Genomic DNA, 21,355 nt, shown 5'->3' on the forward strand with positions numbered 1-21,355 from the left:
GGATAAACTCATTTTCTTTGTAAACGCGGAAATATTTTCTAAAATAAAATAACTACGTATGTGTGTGTGTGTACCGACACTTTCCTAGAAGAAAATCTTTTATTATGAGAGTGTGTGAGAAGAGTTGTGTTCAATTTCTCTCTCTCTCTTACCCTTTTTTTTTTTCTACCTGCTTTTAATCGATCGTTCTGTAATCTTCCAGCAGAGGGCTCTGAATTGAAGAGTTTCAGCTCGTCAGTTTCTTGGATATATCCAACATCAAACGCATACACACACACAACCTGGAGAGTTGTCGAAAGCTTTCGGACTCAAAAGTCGAGAGCGTGTGTCTCTCTCTCTCTCTCTCTGTCTTTGCGTGCGTGTGTTTGTGTGTCTTCACGACTCGACACATTTTCCATCGGAGGAACTCGAAAGGAAAAAAAAAACAAACAAAAGTTTTGCCGCGTATTTATTTTGGCATTTTTGTCATTATTATTAGGGGTAGTTTGTTTTATTACCAAGACCCTTCTGTTCGCCTGACTTTGGGGAAACGTAAATTTGGCTCGAACGTTTTTGAAGACCGAAAAGTGCGTTCCCTGTACGTAAAGGGTTGATTCTTATCTCACAACAGCTGTTGACATGTGACTCGGAAAGGCACGCACGCAAGATATTCTCTCTCATTGTTGTTCCTGATTTATCGGCTCCATCCGCAACAGAAACTTTTCTTCAATTATGATGCTCGGGTGCTCCAGAGACGGGTGAAAAATACCGACGAGGTGAGAATTTCTTGCGTTAAATTTAATTTCGATTTTGTGGGTTTTTTTTTCTGTACAATCCATTCAGAAGAAACTCGTATTCTAATCGCACTGAAAGGATTCAGTAAATCTAATTATCAGAAATTTTAATGCAAAACATATGACATTTATCTGGAATCTTTTGTTGATTTATGAAAATTATCATTTAGCATATTTTTGTGATCTACAACAATTACTCCATTTGATATGTTTAAGAATACTTGTTAGTAACATATATTTCTCAACAACGTGTTTTTTTTCGTAGGAATTATCTAATTCTTTCATTAAACATGGATATATCTTCAATGTCAAATAATTTGGGAAATTATGCCGTTATTTTAACTTCTCCTCTTTCAGACCCTGGTGCGACAAATATGTAGGTTGCTATTTCTCACGGTAGAATTTTTTCCTTTTGATATTACAGAGTCGAGCCCTGAATTAGAGGATTGTGTAAGTTTTGAATTGGAAATAAGTTGGATATGAACTTAGGGGGGCTTTCATCAGAGGGAAGCAATTAAAGTTGAACTTTCAGGGGGTTTCTCAAGATGGATTCCAGGAGAAAGTGTCTCCAGGAAAAGTGGGATTGATTACATATAATTTAGCAATAAAATTCTGGAAAAAATTGTGTGTGAAGATGAGTATACCTTGTATCATCTTGGGCGAAAAAAAATGAACGAAGTAAATCGTTTCTCCAAAAAAAAAAAAAAAAAAATGAAAAAATGGAGATTTGCTGAAACATTTCGGTTTTTAATGCATTTTTTTCTTTTAAAATTCCAAAAAGTGAATGCTCGGGTCTCAAAACATTATAAAATGTGAAAAGAGTTGAAAATGTCATCGGTAAATAATAGGGGGGGGGGGGGGGTCATTCAAGTATTACGTCATCATCGAGGTGGGGGAGGGGATATCGGATTTGCTGACTTTTGATGACAAGGGGGAAGGGGGGGCGGTTGAAGGTTACTTACGTCATCAACCACCCTTTTCGAAGATATGAAATATTCTAAGCTGCTGACGAAATTTTACTGACGAGGGGGGAGGGGGGGGGGTCAGTGTTTTGCTGACTATTGCTGACAAGGGGGTGGGGAGGGGGGTGTCAAAAATGGATAAAAATCTGCTTACGTAATACTTGAATGGCCCCTAATGCATGCGGAATTATTTTTATGCGCTCAAAGTATTCGCTGGGAAAGAAACATATTTCTATACCCCTTCAAAGTCAGGAATCTTCCCCCCATGGCCACTCATTTTCACATTCACTTCTCTTTTTTAGAGTAAACAGACATCCCGTATTTACAGGAATTCTCTGAAACATTGAACTTAATTTTGAAAAATTAGAGCTATTTTCCCTATGAAAATTGTTTCTTTTGACCAGTTTCCCAAAATATTTTGTTCCATCGCCCCTTTAGAATTTTTTTTCCCTCTCATCGCCCTACTACTGAAGTTAACCAATAGAATCCCATGTTATACACCCGTATCTTCTATCGCCTCTTGGACCGTTCCATCGTTCCCCAGAGTGCGATATTGCCCTTTTTTGGAACCCCTGTATTAGACATTGAAAATTGGTGCTGTTAATTTTACAGGTTTCATATTTGTCAAAATGATATAGGCCAGTGTTCTTCAACCGGTCCGCAAGGCATGTCTCGAAATTCATGTAACATAATTTTTGATTTAATAAATACAATATCGTCTCGTTTTTTAGGGGGGATTTCATTAACACTAGCCGTCACAGGTTCGCAAACTGTTTATCCTAATTTCCCCGGGGCCGTGAAGTTCTTCAGCTGTTTTTAACAATCCACAGACATAAAAATACTTGAACAACAGTTGTGTAGGCTAATTTACATTGGACTAATATCAAAAGATGAATCTTGATTTATAACAGTACCGTATTACAATAAAATAACAACGTTTAAAATATTTTGCCCCAATATTTTTTTGCGGAACACTTTTTCATATCACTCTTAACATGATAGCATGTGCAGGTTAGCCACCCCTAGTTCAGAGTTATTCGTAATTTGAATGTTACAAAAATGTAAACAATTTTTGTAAACAGTTTACAACAATGTAAACAACAATTTTGAAAAATGCGTCCAAAAAAAGATACAATCTGTGAACAATCATTTCATGAATGATGCAAATGAGCAATGATTTTGAAATCCTTTGTATAAAGTTACAGTGATCACAATTTCGGCTGACAATGCCGTCGGAACAAAACAATTATTTGTCCCTTTTCCGACTCTCAGTAACAACGGCTTCTTTTCGCAACAATTATTGCATAATCAGTGATTGGTAAATAACAATAGCTCCAGAACAATGCGATTCCTCTTCTTATCAATGCAATAATATTACATTAACTTTTTATCGGTAAATAGCTTATAACGATCGTCCAAACTTATTCAGTTGAAATTTTTGTAATAATTATATTGTGTTTTTCAATTATTATCTGTACGGAATCTTTTATTTTTCGATATTAATATGATTAAAATCGATTTTACAACAATGAGATTTCCAACTTCGAGAATTGTTCTTTTATCCAACAGAAAATTTTAAATATTTAATTATAAGTATTCATAGTTACCGTGTGTGTATTGAACTTGCGTTATTGGTTCGTTTGATTTCTTGATATTTTGCACGCTTTAAAGTTCAACAATGAATTTCTCTCGACAACGATTTGTCGAATAATGCCAGTATTTCATGCACTGATGCATAATTTCGCTAGGATTTGTGAATTTTTACGGATCGCGTCTTTTTCCCAACCTGATTTCGTATTCATAGATTCTCTTCGGAATTCAGACGGCACGAAGAACGGGTTTCTGTATTTGCATTCTTCATCTATTCCCAAATGCGTTTGAATACAGCGTCACGGCAGCTGTAGATCGGGTTTCTCCTTACGCAGACACATCATGCCGGTGAAACAATGTGCAGGTGCTCTATTGAGTTTTGTTTTTATAGTAATTTTCTGAAATTATAAGTATATCGTAACTACGCTGAATTTATATTCATACAGAAACAACAGAATATTTTTTTTGTTATAATGTATAGTTGGACCCCGATTCAACAAAAATCAGTTATATTCGACAGTTTTATTTTTTAAATCGAGGAAAATCTTTACATCGGCGCTGAGATTAACACAAATACACAAGTGCACGCCAAAAGTTTAGGAACTTTAAGAAATTAAATAAGGAAAAACTAACTATTCAATAATAAGGGTTAACAGATACACTTCTATCGAGTCTGAAATATTTTCAAGCACCTGTAAACACTTGAGTATCAAAAGCAGTGCCGTAATTCGTGGTAAAAAACGAGTTCTTACGAAAAGAGTGAAATTCTTGTTTGTTAAAGTTTAGACACTGAAGAATTCTTACTACTGATCGTCGGAATATGCAAATTCAAAGCAAATGACGTCACCGCTGTTCGGTTTTTATGTTCTCCACGCGATAGCATCAGTTATTTGAGTTGCTACGAGCCACGGAGAACAGTTCTGAAGAAGTAAGCCTGATATGGAAGTTGAAATTGGAAGGACGGACTGTTCCGAAAATTGCACTGCAACATTCGAAAATGCTTATTTATCGAGAATTGTCTGCAGTTGTTATGTGCAGTGACAAATACCGATTGGGAAGAGCACGTGTTGCAATTAAAAGAAATTGACAAAAAAAATTCAAAGAGTGATATCAACGCAAAGAATAACTGTGCAGCAATTTATAAGCTCTCGTTTGGACTCTTTATAACAAAGGATGATGGAATTCAGACTTATACGCGAAACAGGTAGGATAGTATTTCGAAAAATTTTGAACTTTTTAAATCTTTAACGTTTTCAATTCAAAACTTTTGTGCTAAACTTGAGCAGGAGAAACACAATTTCAGTTGGCTAGCATGTGTGTGTGGTGCCATATGGACCAAAATGATATTCAAATATTTCCACTGATGAGAAGTGGGAACCTGGATTGGTCAATACGATATTAGTGAGCACGATTTGCGCAAAGAAACACGGATTGTGATTTTCCTTTGAATACTGAAAAAGAAGAATTTGAATTAAGATGGAAGTATTTTATGAAAGTTCGTTCTTAACGTATCCGACAACGTTGGAAACGTCATTTTGGATGAAAATATCGACTTTTTTTCATATTTTATTTTATAAAAGCTGTATTTTTTGTGATTCCCAACCAGGTCTTGTTTTGTTTATATGACGCTTAGAGCTCAAGTTACGTCCACTTTATTGTTGCGTTTTTACATACAAGCAAACAAAGAATGAAAACTTTAAACGTGTTTTACGAAGAATGCCATTTTTGACATTTTACCACGATTTCAAAAAAAATCTGTTCTTTGTATCATTACGAAATTCTGGTATGATATTTTGCAATACATTTTTAAGGTTGGGAATCAAACTCTCAGGTCTGCCACACGTATTTGCACAATTACAGTGTTTTATACACAATATATAAAATTAAATTTCAAAAAAATTTACACGTGCATCAACAAATTTGAGTGTAACTTGTGAGCATACCATACAATTTTCTTGAATTGTAGTTCATACCCTGCACCATTACTAGCTCTATGTACTGTGAGAATTGAAAAAAAAAAAACACATTCCATTTATGTATTTTTTTTTTGCAATCGTGTGTGGAATATTGCGTGCATTTTGCTTAAAATTTGACGTAAAAATGACTTTTTCATAGAAATAAATATAGGTTGAGTCCAAAATTCATTGTTTTTCATTTTGTGGGACTCTTTCTATCAAAAAATCTTATTAAAGTTCACTGCAGTACCATTGTATAGAAAAGTGACGAGAAAGCTAGTCGGATACCTTAAATTCCACAACAGTTTCTATGTTTCCAACAACGATTTTAAGTGGAATTGGTCTCCTAGATATTGGAGAAATGTTAAAAACTTGATCAATATGTTAATCATACGAAGGTTTTCAACAACTGACTGTTGCGAAGATGAATTTTGGAAAGAAAGAAAGAAAAAATTCAACTGCCTTTTGCGGGGAATCGAACTCACGTGCAACTTCAATGCGGGCCAATCTCTCCTTAAAAAAAGTCTCGCCACTGAGAGCAACAGACCTACAAACAAAACAAATGTGATTCAATCATAACACATCACTCACTTCACTTGTGAGATGTAGATGGCAGCACTGAAAAACCAAACTACTATATACGCACTCAGACTGTTAGGTATATACACACAGTTACACTTCCGGCGCAACTCACTAGGTAACAAATCGCCCATAGATGGTGATAGATCTGAGTTCTGCTCGGTTTGAAAGAAATAAATAAAGTCAGTTGTTAAAAACCTACACATGTATAGCGGAGAGTGACGTCCCCAATTCCTTTTCAGCAGTGAGTCAAGCACGATAGACCATAGTAGCGGACCGCTGCATGAGCCTTGAGGACAGCCCATGGCCTGATGCTTTTCCGCGTCTCCTCCATCAGTTGGCATCACAACCGTTCGATCTTTTAGCATGTTCTCCACTATACAAATGAGATTGTAAGGAATCGGTAATTTTCGTATAGTATTGATTATTATCTCATGGCGGACCGAATAAATAAAACTTTCCGGATACACCCATCCTTCGGGAACGCTTCGACATCTCTCTGAGATGGGAAGCGGGGTGTATCCGGTCTTCAAAGGTCAAAGGAGAGTGACGTCATCCTTTAATAAGTCGCGATCTGGTGGCAGCGTCCGCAGTTGTGAGCTTGGCCTGAGTCAGATCCGACCGTCCATTTACGGTTCCTTTTCATTGCACACGAGCTCCAAGGAAAGATTGAGAGATTCGTTGGCTTTGTAGTCTAGTGCGTTCATCCGGAAAGTGAAAGAACGTGGGTTCGATTTCCCGCAGGAGCAGTTGAATTTTCTCTCTTTCCAAAATTCATCTTCACAACAGCCAGTTGTTGAAAACCTTCGTATGTATAGTGGAGAGTGACGTCATATCCTTTCATATGTTAATCATGATATATACAGTCAAACCTCGTTAATGAGTCACTTTCGGGAGAGCAAAAATATGACTTACTAAGCGGAGTGACTCGTTTAACGGAGTAAGCCATAGCTGTGCTAATTCGTGCCCGAGGACAATTGGGACTTCCAAAAAGTGACCCGGTAAGCGGAGTGACGTGTTAACCGGGTGACGCACTAACAAGGTTTGACTGTATTTTAAGAATGATGTAAACTTTTTAAGTCACGTACAAACAATACCCATTTTGTTAAAATACCTTCGAAAAATTATTAGATATATCCAACAATAGCCATTTCAAAGACGCTCTGGTTATTATGGATTATTATTTTTGGTGAAATTTGTAGAAAGTTTTTAAAAGCATTAAACTACACAGATTTCTCAACAATAGATCAGAAAAACGTTCATGGTTTAAGCAATGCAGATTTTTCAACAATAGATTTTAAGAAATTTTTTAAAATTATGTTATAAAGAAGAATGTTGAAAATTCTAAACTTAAATGCTCTGAACAATATAAAATTTTACAAACGAATTTAAAAAAAAAGAGTGTAAAATCTTAACTATCTTACATACAATAGATTTTTGGTAATTATTTTTTAACAATGTAAGAAATTTATGAAACTATGGTTTAAAAAATGAATTTTATCTACCGATGGTACTCTGAAGTACCAGGTTAGATAATTTGTTTTGCACTAACTAATTGTTGAAAAACAATATTTTTTGTTTTTAATTAGAAAATTTAAATGACAGAAACCAAATAATTTACGTGGTAATTATGTATTATTGTCATTTATGTGTTTCGTAACTATTAACATTTTCTTCTAATTCCACGTTTCATAATGCGGTACATAAAAGGTTATACGAATGTTGAAAAATTTAGGACGCTCCGTACAATAGATTCTTTTGTCGACAAAAAAGACTGAAGAATGTTGGAAAAAAGCCTAAAAATTAGGCTCAGACTATCGTAAATTTCTACAACTTATTCTATAGAAGTAAGGTCTGTAAAATATTCCGAATGTCATAGTTTTAAGACAGTTTGTTTTAGGCCGAGATTACACTATAAAAGTTTGATAAAAGTCCTTTTATGGAACTTTGAAAATTCAACCAATAAGCGCATCGGTTACATTCGAGCAAATGCAACCGGTGATGTTACTGGTGGAATTTTCCAAATTTTATCAACTAGCTTTACAAAAATTTTACAGTGTAATCCGGCTTTAAGTAATTTTTGGAAGTCCAAAAAAGGCTTTGATTAACATAAATATTCATCAAGTAATGTCAAAACAGTATCACGAGTAGGGCTTGGATTTCTATGACTCGGCATATTTCGCTATTTTTACGCGATGTAGCGCCCGGTTTTCAGTCATTTTAGAAATATTTTTCAAGATTTTCAGAATTTAAAGCACATTTTGTCATTGCACCACGGTCATTTTTCTGCACACGAGGGCTAATTAGACCGGGACCTACAATTTATTGCCAATTCCGAACGGCAGCCTTGCTTTTTTTATATTCTTCTAGAGGTTGGTGCGCTAACCCCTCGATAGCGGACTTTCTGCTGTAGCAGTTGGGGACGTGGCCCCAAAAAAATGACAAAATGGGACGTGGCCCATTCTGTGGTCACGTCGCCATTTCTGTTGTACCTAGGACCGTCTTAAGAGCGTCATGGGCCCCCGGGCCAAGTAGTTTTTCTGAGGCCCTACCAGGTACTCAACCAAATCTATTTTTGGTGAGGCCCCTTTTCTCTTGAGGCCCTCGGGCCCATGCGTTAAGATGGCACTGGTTGTATCCCTGTGCCAGGAAAGTTTTCTGACAAGGACGAACCGGGTATCGAACTCGCGACACCACCAAACATCCTTCGGTACTTTAGTCGAGTATCTTATCGACCTGGGCTATATATACCGCGCCCATTCTTCTTTAGCTTCGTTTCCCACAATTGACAATTTTTTCGTCGGTATTAGCAATAATCGACAATTTTACTTATCTTCAGGATCGTTTTTGGCAATTTTATTTGTCTGTGTGTGCGCCTTTGACATCATTTTGTATAACGAATGCCGATTTCCCGTAATATCTTCAAGGAAATATGGGCGCCCAGCCCATTTAAGTCATTTTAGGGCATGGATGCATTTTTTATAAAGAATATTCTGTCGGTTTTCAGGTCGTGCAAAAATCCTAGTCATAATTTTTTTAATACACATTTTACACAGGACGTTTCTGCGCATACACAATGCATGAAAAATACAATCTGAACATTTTCTCTGATGAACAAGCCCTGTAATCGAACGATATCAGTCCGATAAATCGATATGTGTTTAGTTTTTAAGGGTATAGAACCACTTACATATTATAGCATATACTTTTTAACTTGATATATAATCTGATTCCGTAGTCCATCATCAATACAAGCTGCCATCCCGAGGCAAAACTAGGGAAAGGCGTGCCGAGTATATGATTTGATCGATTGATGAGATTTCTCTTTTTCTATCGTCATCATCATCATTCTGGACCTTTTCCGCGATGATCGATTACATCCGATGTCTCCTGGAGGAGAGAAATCGGAGATCTTTCTTGTATTTTTCCTATATCTCTTTTTTGTGCCATCATTAAGACTTGGCATGAAGACCCCCCCCCCCCATGCTTAACTGGCGTTCGTAGCGTTTTCTATTGAATGGTCTCGACGATATTTTTTGATTGAACTGTATCTTGATAATCCTAAATGTTTTCAGGATGATAATCATTTTGACGGATTGCGAACCAATGTGTCAGCGGATACGTAAACGTTCTTTTTCTGCTTTCTCCATTCTGATAGGAGTAGCTGCATAAGAAAATACAGTCGAATCCCGTTATAACGAACTTCAAGAGACCCGAGAAATTTCTTCGCTATAACGAAATTTTCGTTATAAAAGAATTCCAGGTTTATGCATTGTTCCTACTGTATGTAAGCTTATCTAAGGGATTAGAAAAGTGTTCGTTAAAACGAGATTTTCGGTATTCGTTAAAACGGGATTCGACTGTATTAAGAATCTGTAGTATACAGTTACATGTACGCATCTATACACAGAGTTCTCCGATGTCAAGGGGTAAAGATCTAAAACAATTTTAACAAACGAGAAACACATATTATGTAAATTTCTGTGCAAAAAAATGAATGAGGACAGAGTGCCAAGTTCAGACGTTGTATTTGATTGAATGATCTTTGGAGATCTTTATTGTCCAATGATCTTTATTTATACAAGTTGTCCCAAATTGCTTGAGCAAAGGAATGAATGGACGTCAGAACTTATCCCGTTGCCGGGATTTCTTCAAGCCCAGCTTCTTGCAGAGTCCGGAACACTGGGGTTGGAGAAAAGTTCCGGGGTTTCGTGAAGAAGAATAAATGTGCATATTAGAATGAAGGTATATTTTAGAAGCAATTGGGGCGGGGGGGGGTGACAATGAATGAGTGAACGTCAGGGTCTCTGCCACCGGACTTATCCCGTTGCCGAGATCTCTTCCAGCCCAGCTTCGTGGCAGAGTCTGGAACAAAGTGAGTGTGTACACCCAACAGTCTGAGTGTGTAGCTAGTGTCGTGTATGATATTTCAGTGCTGCCATCTATACTTCAAATTGTGAGTGAAGTGTAATGTTTGAATATTTGTAACGTTGTAGGCCTGTTGCTCTCTGTGGCGAGACTTTTTAACGGGGAGATCGGCTCGCATTCGCGCCTTGAAGTTGGGAACCACAGAAAACCAACTTCAGCCGACCACCACTGTGGGGTTCGAACCCGGATCCTCGCATCGCGAGTCCGTCACTATAACCACTCGGCCACCACAGCGGCGGGGGGGGGGTGGTGACAAGCATGCCATCTTATCTGTTATCTTATACTTGTCATATTACATAGATAGTATAAAAAAAAACGAACAAAGCGAAAATCTTACTGTATAATACAAAATACCCTTCGGAGCGAATCATCTCGCTTAACACCTTGTTGGTGAGCGAACGGGTTTGATTAGCGTTGTTAATTGTGGGGGGCTAGAAGCCAAAATTGTTTGCACAGCGGATAGCTCTGCAACTGTTGCCTTTAGAAGTTCAAATGACAAGCAGTTTCTCAAAATGTGTTAAATTTTCCCAGGGGGTCGTATAAATACAAAAGAATTAGAAGAACTAACTTTCTTATGTGTGGCATGTGCTAACCTGTGCGCTAAAGTTCCGAATTAGTGAGATGCAACACAAAAAACTGCAATTTTTTTAGTTATTTACAAAAAACTGGTCATTTTCACAAGGTCAAAAATGACCTTGTGTCTTGATGAGCGAGCAACCTCCACTATATGAGGTTATGTTTTTTTAGTCCATTTCTTGGTTCTTTTCCAACGCACTTACAGCTGTTCTTTTCGTCACATTTTCGGTATACTTACGTTGGGGCTATTATCTTACCCGAAAGATGATCTCGTTGTGTCCAGAACGATGCCCACGCGATCGCACATCAGCGTATTGAAGGAGCGCCTGTTCCCTACCTTTCACTTTTCTGAATGACATGACAGACCGGCACGAATTCGTGCCATGAATTTAGAAAACCGCAGAAAATCAAACACCGACAACCAACTTGCCGCCAGTGGGGATCGGATCCAGGTCCTCACGATGAGTGGGGGAAGACGAGGTGCAAAGACATTGCACCATACATTCGAGTCAATCTACGGTATACAAAATAAAGCATCAAGTTGTTTTCCGATCCTTGTTGGTCCCCGGTGATAGTTGTTGTTTGGCACAAATGTATTAATAAATATTTGATACGCTTTGGTTTGGCACCGTATTGGGCCTCATCCACACAGCAGAAATCTTCAGAATTAAGCGGCACTAAAGCCGGTTTTGAGGTATGGCTGGCGCAGCGAGGGCTTTTTCAAATGGTTGATTTCGCGTAGCCACAACACAAAACAGGCTTTCGCGCTGCAGAATGCTTCTGCCGAATTCTTCAGCTGGTGTTCCGTTTTTTGCGTTTTACTCCATCTGCGTTTTTTGCGGCCTTGTGTTGAGGTGGACTGGACATAGGTCTGCATCAGGAAGCAACGGTATTTTATTGTTACCTCGGCACCCTTAATCCATTTTTTTATTTCTTGATCCCATTTACTACGAAAATTGTTAAAATAGACCAGAAATAAAACGAATTCAGTGCTTGGGACATTTTTGACCAAGTGGTATTCGAACCAACGTTGGGACGCATGTCCAAGTCGTAGTCATAATGACGTTATACACATGAGGGGACGGTATACATATATACACTGGTGAAAAATGAAATCCCAACACCAAGAAGATATTAATTTAGAGGAATGAAATTTGGGCAAAGCAATTGTCTAAGTAACGTATTTATTTGATCAAAGTTTCAACGTCACAGGTTGAAGTAAGCGCGAGAAAATGCATTTCAAATGTGAAAGGGTGGTACATTAATAACCACTGTAGTTGCCACGATTGTGAATGCAAACGTGCATGCATTGTGCTATACAGGTGCCGTATGTCATTTTGTGTGATGGAGTTCCATGCCTGTTGCACTTGGTCATTCAAATCAGCAACAGTTAATGCTGGTTGTGGACGACGCTGGATTTATCTTCCAATAATGTCCCCCCCCCCCCTCCATACGTGCTCGATGGGAGAAAGATCTGGTGATCTCACAGGCCAAGGCAACATGTCAACACTTTGTAATTTGTCTTAAGTAAACGACAACATTTATTCCAAATGTCTTCCCGACGAGAATTTTCGTTGAAGAATTTTATTTGTTCTTCGGTAGAGTCTAATTAAGAGATGGCGTTGCGTTTTAAGCTATTCTTTGCTGTCCGGAAATTTTATCGGCACCGAAATCCTCGGCGGATTTCATTTTCCGCCAGAGTATATGGCTGTGAGCAAGGCAACTGCAGCTCCATCTGAGTGACTAAAGACGAAATAACAGCAACTGGTATCAAAATCTTAGCGGGAAACATATGTTTCGTTAGTAGTCAAAGGGTTAAGATAATAAGAAGGGTTCTGTGAATCCGGCTTCTTAGCAGAACTCGTAAGCTATACAAAAAAGGCAAACTTCCAGGAAACTTCCTCATTGCGGGGAAGATTTCACATTAAGTATGATCCGTACCAATGAAATGCCGAAAACATTTCCGGACGGCAAAGAATAGCTTAAAACGCAACGCCATCTCTTAATTAGACTCTACCGAAGAACAAATAAAATTCTTCGACGAAAATTCTCGTCGGGCAGACATTCGGAATAAATGTTGTCGTTTACTTGAGAACAAAAAAAAAGAAAGAAGTGCAAGTTCTAACAACACGAGAGATGCTCGGAATAGTGAAGTGAATCTCTAATTCCTCTCTCTTGGAATCAATTTATCCCCCTTTTATCTTAAGGTCGCCGTCATTGAACGACAGGCGAGGAAACGCCAAAGGCTATTAACGGCCCTCGAACGATAACAAGACGTAATTTCCGTTCACCGATTGCGTCCCACTTAAGATATAAGGAAAAAAAAAAAAACAAATCCAAATTATATTGCGGTAGAGCGTAAATAGCCCATCAGGGTTTATCTATATGGCAGTGATAAGATATTATATATATCATCGGATTCGCTCTTGCTAAATACTGAGTACAGACTTCATCGTCATCGTCGCTTGGCTTTTTCTATAGGAAAGTAAATGCTGGAGTTTCAGCATTTCTCTCTTCGTCGGATTCAAACGACCGGAAATTACCATCCATTTCGAAAGAAATCCATTGTATAAAGAAGCGAAGTCCTCCCCCGTTAAGCCTAATTGGGCTGTAAGGAATACCCAGGGGTATATGCGACAAAGTATAACTAACATTACGGGGCTATCGAAATACTTTAGCGTGGAGTTTTTTTGTTTATTGCGTCAAAGACTCAGAGGAATTCACCCGCTGTATGAAGGAAGGTGCACAGGGATTATAAAGTAACACATCGTTTATTCGAGGCCGTGTTAAAGCATGGGCGCATCTAGGAATGGCCGGGTCATTCGCGTGCGTAGAGGCCTCAAAAATATGGTTTCCGGGGAAAAAATACAGGTTGGGCAAAACGTCCGTAGAAACTTTGAAAATGAATAAAAACTGAAAAAATAACCGAAATGAAAAACGGTTTGCAGGATTGGCATCTCTAGGTCACGGGAATTTTGTTAAGACAGAAAAAAAAAACAGCCGATAGGTGACGTTGATACGAGTGGTACGGTCCCGGGTGCAGGGCCGCAACTAGATGTTTGGTCATCCGGGGCAAGCGAGCATTTTGACGCCCCCCTTGTAATGTTCAAGGAGAGGCTTCAGAATGAAATTTGCGCCCCTTCGGGTTCAGCGCCCGGGGCACGAGACCCGTCTGCTCCCCCTAGTTGCAGCCCTGCCCGGGTGTATCGATCCTGTCCATCGAATATGTCGGAACTGAAAGAAGCGATCCGCCGAGAGGTGTCAAGTACTTATCCGGACCTGCTGCACTCTGCCGTTGCTAGATTTGCGACTCGCCTGCAATGTGTTATTACCCTGTGGCGGTGGTCATGTGGAGCACATACTGCTGTAATAAACGGTTTGGGGGCATTCTGTTCGTTATTTGCGTATCTTTTCTTTGACTTGTTATGTCATCGCCACCTATCGGCTGTTTCTGAGTTATTTTTTTTCCCTGTCTTAAAAAAATTCCCGTGATCTAGTGATGCCAACCCTGAAAACCGTTTTTTTATTCGTTTAATTTTCCGATTTTTATGCATTTTTAAAGTTTTTACGGACTTTTTGCCCACCCTGCATCGGTAGGCAGGTATTACCTTAAACACGATACATCTAACATAAAACTTCAGGCGTTTGACATTTTCACTTCAAAATCTGGTAGATAGATGGCAGCACCCGTAGAAAACTCTAAGCAAGCACATAACTTAGTACATTATAAATACGTTGGAACTACGCATATACAAATACCGCACGTAACCAATTCGTTAGAAATTCCCCCAGAGGAATATTAGGTGGGGAACAAAGTTCTTACTACAGAAATTTATTGTTTGGCAAAAAAAGGATACGGGAAAAAAGGGAGCAAGAAATATATTTTCGGGAGAAAGCCATAGAAGAGATTCTTTCACGAAGATCCTACCAGACAGACAATATGATCTTATGTGTGCGTTTTGCGACCATTTTTGTCCTCGCACCGGGCAATTTCCAGCTGAATTGTCGGGGAGAGTGTCCATAGTAGACACAGTATCCTACTGTTCAGGCACTTACAGTGGACTCTCCTAAGACGAAATTTATAATTAAGTAAACCCCGAAAGCAAACTCTACCCATCGATAAACACGAAAGAAATGATTATACGTAGTCACCACATCCCTAACGTTGAAAATTTCAACTTTTTAGTCTAGTGGGAAAAATTATTAAATATACGAGAAAATCGCGCGCGCATACCTCAGACGCGTAAAATATAATAATGTATCGGGACTATATATCGATGGAGCAATCGATGCGCATCCACGAGGGGGGGAGGAAAGGGGCTTTTGATTAATTTTCGACTACGGGAAACGTAAGGATCTTCAACCGACCCTGTGCACTTTGCGTACGTGAAACGTTGATCCATATCTCAGCTTTATGCACGCGAATCACAATGACATTGCCAGTGATCATTAGCGATACGAGAGAGAGAGAGAGAGAGAGAGAGGAAGAGTGGACTTTGGAGGGTGGTGTGCTGATTAGCAGAGCAAGCCATCGATTCCTCAAATCGAATGTTTGTGCACAGAGATGTTGTTGACAGGAAACTACTGAATAGTAAGGTCCCTACTTTTCGAACAATTCCTCTACTTTCAGTAGAAAAAAATGAGCCAACACATTGATAAGTCTGAACTGAGTGTTTGAAATGTGTGATACCAGCTATATACGAGATTTTAACAGAAACTCAACTGAACTTGCGAGGTGTGCTGCTTCATTGTCATGTCGGAGGAGAAGGCCCTCTTGTCACTGACTTTAAACAAATTAAAAAAAAAAAGGAGATAAAGAGGTGCATCAATAGTCCTCTTGCAGTGCCATCTGTTTGCTTCCATCATAACAAGCGCTTTATCGCGACATGCTACACTAGCGCCCCCTGGAGGCGATTTGCTGGAGTGAAGGGAGGCTGTCGAGTTTCGAAGTCGGCGTGTCGCGTGACAGGGCAAGTGACGTCGCGTTTCTTGTAGTGCATCGATAACGCGCATTGCAAGAGGGCTGGGGTTCTAATATCCGGCAGAAACCAGTAGATTTTCCTTTCCGAGGTCACTTCGGCATACTATACGCAAAAAAGTCAATTTTCTTGAATTGTACACGCTAGTTGGTACTGACATCTACGATTGATGCCAACTACTCTGTGTCTCGTAATTCTTTATTTTTGGCAATCACATTCAATACGCGAGAGATTTTAAAAAAAATTGATTTTTTTTGTAAGATAATTATTAATCAAATTAAATATTGATAACACATAGGACGCGATTCAGGTCCATCTTTGTCAGCCATTCTGTTGGGCAATTTGTCTGCAGCGGAGTGGCCCTCGAGGTTTGTCCTATGTCAACATGCGGAACTGATACACGGTATCGGTAACGACTCTTTTCGCATCGAGTTTGCGAACCGAGAAGAAAACGAGAAAATAAACACCCCATCTTGAGTGATCACAGCCCATAAAATATTCATAGTAACATTGACGATGCTATTAAAGATTCAGCCGTAGACCTCCAAAGCAAACTCAGCCCATCGATAAACACGAGAGGGGGAAGGGAGTATACATAGTCACTACATCCCTAACATAGGAAATTTCAGCTTTAGTCCTGTGGCGAATTATTAAATATACGAGAATCGCAGATACCAACCAACACACGCATAAATATATTAATAATATATATATATCGAGGCTATCGATGACACGCGAGCAATCGATGTGCATCGACGGATACGAACAAATTATCCGCACGAGGAGAGAGAGAGAGAGAGAGAGAGAGAGGATGGGGAGAGGGCTTTTGATTAATTTTCGAATTCGGGGAAATTCAAGGATCTTCAACCGACCCTGTGCACTTTGCACGCGAAACGTTCATCCATATCTCAGCTTTATCCGCACGAATCAATGACATTGCCAGTAATCATTAGAGATACGAGAGAGAGAGAGAAAGGACTTTGATCATTAGCTCGTATGCAAATGTTAGTCAGTTATTATTAGCAAAGCTTATTGGATTCGGAATCTCTTCACTCGTGTACATTCAAGTCTTATGAGTGATGGCGAATTAATAACTACTCGTATGGCGATGATCGAGTCGACGGCACTGATATCGAATCGTCGGAATCGATGGTTGTTCGCATTGAACGAGGCGGGACAGTTCGTGGCTGGAGGGCATTCCGTATGGAAATTCTACACTAATCACAGGAATAGGCCTTCAAAAATGCACACTTTAAATTCGGAACGTACAACTAGGAAGGCCCCTCTGAACCCCTGAACTTTCTTGCATGACCCCTTGATTAAGACTTTTTTGGTATCATCTTCTTGACGTGTTCTTATTAATAGTTACATATCAACGAAAATTGAGAAATAGAGCTACGCGTCTGTTCGGAATACTTAGAAGTGCTTGATATACAGAAAGCTTGCTATATGTATAGACTCGAAATCGCGCCTTCTCGTATGCGGGACGAGTACGCTACCACTGCGCAAAAGAAGCAGATAGAATATTTCATTCTTGATGCCGCAAACGGCCGCTGTGGTGGTCGAGTGGTTATAGTGCGGACTCGTGATGCGAGGATCCGGGTTCGAACCCCACAGTGGTGGTCGGCTGAAGTTGGTTTTCTGTGGTTCCCAACTTCAAGGCGCAAATGCGAGCCGATCTCCCCGTTAAAAAGTCTCGCCACAGAGAGCAACAGTCCTACAACGGTAAATCATTCAACCATAACACTTCACTCATAGTTAGAAAAACTGGGGACGGCACTACACATAACAAGCATTACACAGAAACAAAACTTTACGTCAGGTTGCACTACACGTACACGCACATTCTCGCATGTACCGATTCGTTGGGGGGTTCCGCGGGGGGGGGGGTGCATTTGGGGTGTAGCAGTAGTAGGTAGGGCCTCCAAAAAATGGCTCGGGGATCCATGATGTTCTTAAGTCAGCCACCTCGTTGGGCAATTTGCCTGTTGCGGCGTCGTATTTGTATTTGTATATATATGCTGAAAAGCCGCGAGATCGACCGCAATAAGCTAATGGGCTCGTACGTCACATCAAGACCACCAGATGGCTATATATAAGAGATATATATGTCCTGTGCATTTGTTATTATAAGATATACAGAAAACTGGCTATATGTAGAGATGGTTTTTTTTTTCTTTTTGGTTTGGGAAGGAAAAATTAATCTCTGGCTTTACGGGGACTCGAACCCACGCCTTCTCGTATGCAGGACCAGTGCATTACGACTTTGCTGTTCTCATTTATGAGCCATTAGGTTATTGCAGTTGCCGTTCAGCATATGTACGCTCCATAGAAGAAATATTGTGTCTGCTTGCATTGTGTAGTGGTAGCGTATACGAGAATTCGTGGATTCGAGTCGTCTGTAGAGGCAGAGATGAATTATATATTTTTTCAAAAAAGAAACAAAAAAAACTCATCTCGATATATCCAGTATATTTTGTATCAAGCGAGGAGAGGACATCTTTATCTATTACTTAAAGGTGCTGATGACAACTTCTGGGACACTAAGATGCTCACCACTTGAAGATCCTTTCACCCTCAATAACATAAATGAATTGCACAGGGTGAGTCTGAACTGAATGGTAAATGTGTGGCACTCAATTGTTCTTAATGCAGCGTGAGTTTTCTATTCGAAACTCCGGTCTGTCGCATCGACTCATGTTTGTGTAGAAATCTTGGGAAGATACAAATTTTTGAGCGATTTGTTTTAATTGGATCACGTCATCTACCACCATGTCACTCTGGAGCTAAAATATAAGACATGTACTGGACACACCTGAACATCACTATGCGCGAGGAGTGCATGATATTTGATGCCCTTACATAGAACCAGGGCAAGAGGTGAGCTGACTGAACTCCAACCGGGGAGCCCGAATACCAAATATTTTCTTACGTTTTCGCTGTTGTTGTAAAAAGCCATGCAATGCACTTTTGTTGCTATAAATCTAACAAAATAGATTTATGAAATTTATTAAACACTTTACGATCAAGGACGTAATATTACGTCAAAACGCCTGGAATAAACTCATCCAAGAGCTCTCTCTCCGTTTTTTTCCTTCTTTATCTTTGTTGTAAACCTACGAAGTTGTTCTTTTTACCTACCCTTTATTTCTATATAATTATTAGTGACATTGCCTCCACATATGATATATCCTTTTACTATACAGGGTGATTCAGAAAGATGGGAAAAGGCGATAGTATACACCATAGTTTCTCAACTTTTTTTTTTCCCATCGCCCCCCTTCTTCAGAATATTTTTTCTCCCATCGTCTCCAACGCAATCCAACCCTTAGGATCCTATGTTATACCCGTAGCTTCTACCGCCCCCCCCTGGAACTTTCTATCACCCCCAAGGGAGCGTTAACACCCACGTTGGGAATAACTGGTATACACCAATACAAACAATTGTCACCCCAAGAATGCATGGTCTAACATGAATGTGGTAGCGCATTTCGAAATGGCCACTTCGCAAACGTTAAAACGCCATTGCTGTTGAAATTCATCGGGAGAAAAAGAACACCATGCATGCAAATGCAACCTGGGGAGCAAGAAGAAACCGTATTCAAATCTGCGCCACAGTGAATAAAAGACGCGGATTCAGTATTACTAAAGTGCTCTTTAGTAGTACTTCCCGTACGTTACAACAGTTAGAATGGTTGCACGCTGGAATAACTTCACCACAGGGCTCGCATCCGTTAACTGTGAATTTATTCATTTTTCATTTGATTCTTTTTTTCCGAATGGGAGGAAAATTCTATCAATTCTATACGTATTCCCCCATACATTAGTCGGCATGCCGTAAAACTCGAGGGTTACCAGCTTTTGAATGTTGAGCTTTTCCCAGCATGCGAAGTGTCGTAAACATCACCGTATGCATTCGGCTAGCTAAATGGTTTTTCAAAATATAAATGTTTCTTGATAAGTTCTCCATAATCTGTTACTCGAATTTCCCGGAATGCCAGAAAATACGGGTATTCACGGCATAAGATTCATCGAAAGACCTGTTATTTGTGGATATGAAGATTACAAGGAAGGAAATTCATCACTGCCCCGACGGGGACTCGAACCCGGTCTCTCGCTTGCCGTACCATCTAAGCTATTGAAGCGGATAGAATATTTCAACCTTGGAGCGTATATATTTGTTGAAAAGCACCGTACATGGACGGCGGCAATAACCAACTAATCGCTCGTGCGATTGGCTTAGATGGTAGAGCATTCGTCCGGCAAGCGAGAGACCGGGGTTCGAGTCGCAGTGAGGAATTTTCTTCCTTGTAATCTTCATCTCCACAAATAACTAGTCTTCCGATGAATGTTGTATTGACAAGTGGAGATGATTCTTATCATTTTTTTGTATTTTCATATTATAAATTCACTATTGAGAGGTCCGTAAAGAATCTTACCGGGGGTGCCCACCAGCTTGGAGGCCCTGTTGCTGGATGTGGGAAGCCATGATTGGTTGGCAGAAATATATTTCAGTTTATTTTGCCGCTGTGGTGGTCGAGTGGTTATAGTGACGGACTCGCGATGCGAGGATCCGGGTTCGAACCCCACAGTGGTGGTCGGCTGAAGTTGGTTTTCTGTGGTTCCCAACATCAAGGCGCAAATGCGAGCCGATCTCCCCGTTAAAAAGTCTCGCCACAGAGAGCAACAGTCCTACAACGATAAATCATTCAATCATAACACTTCACTCATAGTTAGAAAAAACTGGTGGCAGATGGCAGCACTACACATAACAAGCATTACAGATAAACAAAAAACCACGTCAGGTTTCACTACACGCACATTCCCGCATGTACCGATTTTCGTTGGGGGTTCCGGGGGGGAAGGCGCATGTGTGGTGTAGCAGTAGTAGGTAGGGCCTCCAAAAAATGGCTCGGGGATCCATGATGTTCTTAAGTCAGCCACCTCGTTGGGCAATTTGCCTGTTGTGGCGTTGTATTTGTAGAGGTAGTTTCTTTTTTGCAATCGGTGATTTAATCGCAATTAGTGCAGTGGTTAACGTATGAGGTTCTAGTATCGAAGGTTGTGGGTTCGAATCCCGTTCAGATCAGCTGTTGCTTTCTTAAGTGTTTATAACTGGGTTGCTGTATTTTTGAAAAAAATACATAAAAAAATACACTGACATCCACATATTTGTTATGGGCATCTTTTTCTCAGCCACCTCGTAGAGCATTTTGCCTGTTGGGGTGGGGGGTGTTGTATTTGTACAAAAAGCATTCGCTATGGTTAGGAGCTGAAAAGTGTCTTTTTATCCCCCTAGAAATTCAAGCAAGTTCTCAATGCCATCAGTGCCCATATAATCCTTACAAATTGCCAAAAAAATTTAGAAAGTTAAAAATATCCTGAAAATGCCAAAAAATGCTCCATAACTAAAAACCAAATTCCCTAAGACAAAAAAAAAAAAAATGCAAATTGCATCAACATCAGGGCCCTATTCATCACTGACAGTGAATTCATACCTGACCCCATACATC

The 21,355-nt window shown here is 39.7% G+C and overlaps 1 protein-coding gene across 1 annotated transcript in view; it reads left to right on the forward strand.

Annotated features, from left to right (window-relative positions):
• The first annotated feature begins 275 nt into the window (after positions 1-275).
• LOC149078101 (neprilysin-1-like) overlaps positions 276-21,355 on the forward strand; it is a 180,612-nt gene continuing 159,532 nt past the window's right edge. The window contains exon 1 of the mRNA XM_089241696.1: positions 276-755. The gene's annotated coding sequence lies outside the window, so the exon portion shown is untranslated. The remainder of the gene's footprint in view (positions 756-21,355) is intronic.

This window comes from Pholcus phalangioides, unplaced genomic scaffold, assembly GCF_987345545.1.
Source record: "Pholcus phalangioides strain wild (caught in Gottingen) unplaced genomic scaffold, Ppha-v1.0 ptg000014l_1, whole genome shotgun sequence".
Taxonomy (NCBI): Eukaryota; Metazoa; Arthropoda; class Arachnida; order Araneae; family Pholcidae; genus Pholcus; species Pholcus phalangioides.